The following is a 5,596-nucleotide window of genomic DNA, read 5'->3' as shown; positions in this document are numbered from 1 at the left end:
GCTTTATTTTATTTTAAAATATTTTTGGGGGTGAAAATTAGACTGATAAGATGATTAGGGTGCAGTGTACATTAACACAAAAAATATATTACTAACATGTACAAAGACACACAAATGGTTGTTTGTTTGTTTTTTCTCCTCGACACTCCTCGGATCTACCGGTAGATCAGGAACGACGTAATGGGAACCCCTGATGTACGTGTTTGCATTCTACCCTATTGTCATCTCATCTGTGGACCCCACTCAGCAAATACGAGGAGCATATGCACACATACATTCACATATGTGCATCTCCTGAGCCTGTGATGCAGTCGAGTGAGTGTCAGTAGTTAAATATAAATATGACAAGGGGGGATAAACACGCATGCGGTACATACATTCATGCCTGCGTATCTTCGGACACTGTGATGGACCCTGGCGAGTGTCAACAGTCTGAAGTCTTTCCTGTAGTCCACCCATGCCGTCCATCTTACCCATTATCTTCAGCAGGACCGTTACGATTTATCCCTGCCATTTCAGCACCCCGGTCAATATTTATGCACTATGTAACTGCATTAGAGAATGTGAGGCGGGCGCACTTCTGCATCAGGGGCTCATTCACCCTGCAGGGCCAGGCGTTGAGTACAGGGAGTAGAATGAGGATGGTGAAAACCTTATTGCAGGTTAGAAATGGCCCCAGAGGTAACTCCGTAATATTTCTTATTGAGCCATAAATTTTCCCTCAAGTCGTTTTCCCTCAGGGGTTTAAATTTGTGATGCTGCTCGCGAGTGGTTGTTGGAGACATTGCAGCTTTGTCTTTTATGTCGGAAGACCTGGCAAAACAATGATTGGAGGGAGCAGAAGTTATCACACTCTGTATTGAAGTAGAAGTATAAATATAAAAGACTCTTTTAAGTAATGATTTGCTGATTCAGCTCTAGTATTTCAATAAAAAGAAAAAAAATTAGGGATTATTTAATGTACTTACCGTATGTACAAAAGTAAAGATGCATTTTACCAGTGAAGGACGGCTGGGACCGGCTCCATCACACCCGCGAGCCTCGTGAACAGAAGCGGATCAGATAATGGATGGATGGATCTACAATACAGTGGGGTCTTGAGAAACGTGACTGACTTTCTTCCACAACTACTACAAGTGACTTAGTAAGATGCTCTAAATATGAGTTTCTGTAGAGGATAAAGATGATATGCTTATGAGTATTTTTATATGATCTCTTTACATGTGTTGTTCCACTGTTTGTCCGTCTGCCTGTCCACTAACTACATCATAGAATTTGTATTTAGAGTATGTAAAGACTATTTTTTTTTCAATGTCTATAAGGAACTAATTCTGCAATTTCTATATTATTTCAAATGGCATAATTGGATGGTTGCTGGATTGCATTGAATATCAACAAAGTGCAAAGCTTTCTTTGCTCTTTTAAAGTGAAATGAGTGTTGTTCAAGAGTGTCAAACTCTGACATTAGAAACATCACCGAATTTGTGCTTCCGAAAGCCTTGTGGGAACCAACATGATTTAATTAAGAGCTTTGCCATTCAAGCAGGAGTACCGGTAAGTATCCGCCACTAGTGGCTGCAGGAGGCCACCAAATGGCTGCACAGACAGCAGTTAGTCAGGACGGGATGGATGGAATAAATGAGGCGGTGGCGTTACTGCCGCAGGAATGTGATGGAAGAGGAGGAAGTGGTTAGAAGAGGGAAGGAAAGGGGGGCTTCCCTTAAGGTTGAGGGTCACAGGGTGACTGACAGAACAGGACAAGAGAAAAGATGCTGAGGGCTTTCTTTTAAATGGGTCATCAGAAAGTGGTGACAGTAGAGCGTTGGGATTAGAGCGAGTAGGCTGAAGAAGGTTTAGATTGTGGGGTTATAGGTCAAGTCCTGCACATGGATGAAAAAGGCATACATTTTATGCTGTCACTTGTGTGTTCCAATATCCCTACTTTGCTCTTTTCGGGGGAATAATGTTGTTGTGCATGTTTTATCAAAGAAAAGTAGCACTGCATTATAAAATATAAATATACAAGATAATAAATCAGAATGGCAGGAAATACTGCCCAACTCACTACATATCCAATGTTATGATTCTGTTTTTGTTTAGATTACATTTGATTTTATTTCTTTGTGTGCTTTTTTGTTTTCATCATATGGTTTGGTTTTGACCTGTTGTCATCCGGGTCCCTTGTGTTAACCAATCAGCTCCCTCAACTCTTTGTATCTTGTCAAGGTGTTCCTTGTTGTCTTGTCAGTTTGTTTGTATTTAGTTCCCTGGTTTTCTTTCCATCCCTGATTTTTTGGGGTCCACGACCATCGCACACACTTGACAACCGACCTGTTTGGCCCATCCCACAGTGATAAGTCCATGCGAAGGGGGATCCACGTTGTCCTTTCGAGCTGAGCACAGTCCGGCCCCAGACGCTGGCCTTCGAGCGCCGCCTCCAGGCCTGCTCCACAGGGAGACCGCGGTAACCCACATCTGGGCAAGGGAAAAGCAGATCCATTTTTCATATTCATCATCAAAGGTCTCTGAGCTCTCCTTGGTCCGAACCCTCCTGAGTGACCCTGACAGAGGCTTGAAGACCCAGAAAACTTAGCTGCTCGGATCATTGGGACACTCAAGCCCCTCCACTTCGATGAAGTCACAGCCAGTGAGAGGATATATAAATAATAATAGACAATACATATGCTTTATGAATAATTATGAAAATGATGGAAATCAAGTTGAAAATATCATAGATCAACATTACAGTTGAATAAAATGGTTTTATTTTAAGAAGGATGCCTTTTTTTCATGTACACAGACTTTATGAACACCCTGTACAATCAACCAAAATAATAGTAGACGTGTGCATGAACAAGAAAGCCTCGAAGGAGGAAATGCTTAATGAGAGAAAGATATAAAAATAAAGAACGAACACCACAGTGAGTTGCACGATGAAGCAGACGGACGAGGACAGTTCTGTCCGACTCTCAGTGATGTAACTACTTGCCCTTTTCTGCTTCACGCGGCCGCCTGCATCGGGGCCTCGAGGTCTTTCTGCTTGCTCTGAGCTGTTCCATTATTTGCCTGTTGCTCTTCATCTGTCGTGTGTGACCACACAACGACAAAGACAAGGACCAAAAAGACAGAGTAGAAGGTGAAAGGCTCACGGCGCACCTGACTATTTCCTGCATTGCTGAGTCTTCTGTCTGCTCCTTTCAGCTCAAGACATCTGATAATCGAGATGTGATTACGCGTGCAGTTGCTCGCTTTCAAACTATCACTTATATCAGCATCGGCATGACTGGCCAGTTATTGAATGCTACTCTAATATTAACAGGACACTGGGTGCATGAAGTGGTGTGGGGTTGGGAATGGTGTGGGTTGAAGATAACCAATACTCTGGGACCTGACTTAAAATTGACAAAGTTTCTTTGGAAATAGAAAAACATCCAAGTCCAAGGGACAAACAGTCTGGAGTCCGAGCAGGTCTCGTCCCATCTGAGACACATGATTTGCTTTCGCGGGCCACCTAACTTGACGTGGCAGATCTGGCCGCGAGGCCTTGAGTTTCACACCTGTGACTTTACTTGAATGATCTGAGTGAGCTGAATTGACTAAATATTTGTTGTCAGTGAGTTTTTTTAAAACAATAAATAACAGTACTCTTTTGCCTAGAGTATTAATATCATGAATAGCAATAGTGTTGAACATTTTATGTAACAAAATAATAGAAAATAAATGACAAAAAAGTGCAACTAACAACAAAAGTAAGAATCATCATCATCATCATTTTTGTGCCCAATCCCAACAACCCTTTATTTGCGTTATTATATTGTTTTAAAGTGACTTTTGACTTAATGGTTTGTATTGTTAGGCATGAAATGTTTTCCATCCATTCACATTTGAAGGCAGTGCGGCTTAAATAACAGGCGACAGCTTTAGATTGAGGATGACATGCAAAATGCTTTAAGCCTTGGCCATTTGCATGCAATTGCACGAGATCACATCCATTATGGCCACTCTTGTACCTTGCCGCTTTTTCCCCCTTTTGTTTCAGCCGGGAGCCCTCTAACGGGAATCACCGCAGCCTCCGATTCCCAGGCCCCTGACAACAACCTTGACTGGCTTGCCTTCCCAACAACAAAACTAATTGCGCTTAAAATTGAGGACAGAGCAGTTTCACTGGTCGTCACATTCGTGGTTGCTAACTTTCCAGCTGCAAACGTGCGAAGCTCCTTCTTGCTGCCAGGAATGCAGCGGGGCGGGAGCTTACATTGCATCAGAATCACTGATCTAGTTGTCACATGCGACTAGTGTGACACTAACATTTGTCTGATGTGATGGAGCAGCAAACACTGTGTCAAACTTAATACAAGTGCCCCTCGTGTGCATATCCTTACATTGTTCGTGGATGCAACATGTTGGCTTTGACCTCGGGGTTATCCAGAGCAGAGCATACTTACTTACTTATAACTCACTTCCTGTTTTGTCCTCCAGTCTCCTTGCATGCATGGAGCCTGAAGACAATTGCAGAGTTGTCATATACATTCACAGATGTACTGCATTCATTTAACAGTATGTTTATTATCGTGCTTGTAATTTGAAGTGGTATAGATGAGTTTAGTAAGTTAATGCATTAAATTTAGGGATGTCACAGCTCGCGCCGACATTGACTTGCAGATACTGAAATAGTGCTAAGTGCGTTGATACAGGTAAACTGCAAGATGAAAGCATGTGACGTCGGCAACTGGAGACCCCTTTGTGTGTGTAATTTAATAGCACCCCCCAATAGTGACAGGGGTGTTATAAAAATATTTTAAATACGGTAATGATTGTCATTCGTCAATGAACTGATTTCTACGATGATTCGGTGACTGTCGTACACTGCCTTCATATTTTTGAAGGAAATGCGATGACATCCACCACACATGCCCGTAAAGTGCTGAATCTGTCTGCCTGCATGTCAATCAAACACACCAAAATCTCTTTACATCACCTGTGCCCGGAATTAGATATAGTTTTACCAGGCCCTACTTTTTTAGGTAGGTGCCCCTGTGCTCGGCTGCATCTTCATTTCGATGCCGGCTTAAGTCTAGTTCACCATGTTTGGGGCTGCGTTGCGTCTCTCTTGGCATTCCGACGCATGGAGCTGCCTCGTCCCAGATGCACCTGATAATTTGATCGGAGAATGTAGACTGTTTAGCTTAAAAATGGACGCATCTTAATTTTCCTGCTGGGTTAAGTCTAGTATAGCATGTTTGTGAATTTGGTTGACACTCACGCTCCGGGGACCGAAGGCATTTTGTATTTACACGCCTCCCGGTGCATCTGCAAATGAGGTTATGAAACGGAGACTGTTAGGGAGGGGCCTACCAGGCAGCCTCCTCAGCCAGTGCGCTCTGCACCTCACACCTGATATTCGCCAGCTCATCACCCACCTGTAGCCCATCTGCTCGTTTAGACTGGCATAAGTTGGCTCCCAAACCATTCCTCAGTGCAAGTTTGTGCCGTCACCACCTGTAGTGAACTCTGTTGGCATCGCCTGCAGTTTTTGTTTCCCGTGTGGACATTTCCCTGTGGATTCTACATGCTTCTCCCTGAGTGACATTGCAAA

This window comes from Hippocampus zosterae, chromosome 1 (genome assembly GCF_025434085.1).
Source record: "Hippocampus zosterae strain Florida chromosome 1, ASM2543408v3, whole genome shotgun sequence".
In the NCBI taxonomy this organism is placed as follows: Eukaryota; Metazoa; Chordata; class Actinopteri; order Syngnathiformes; family Syngnathidae; genus Hippocampus; species Hippocampus zosterae.
Note: the sequence above shows the minus strand (reverse complement) of the source record.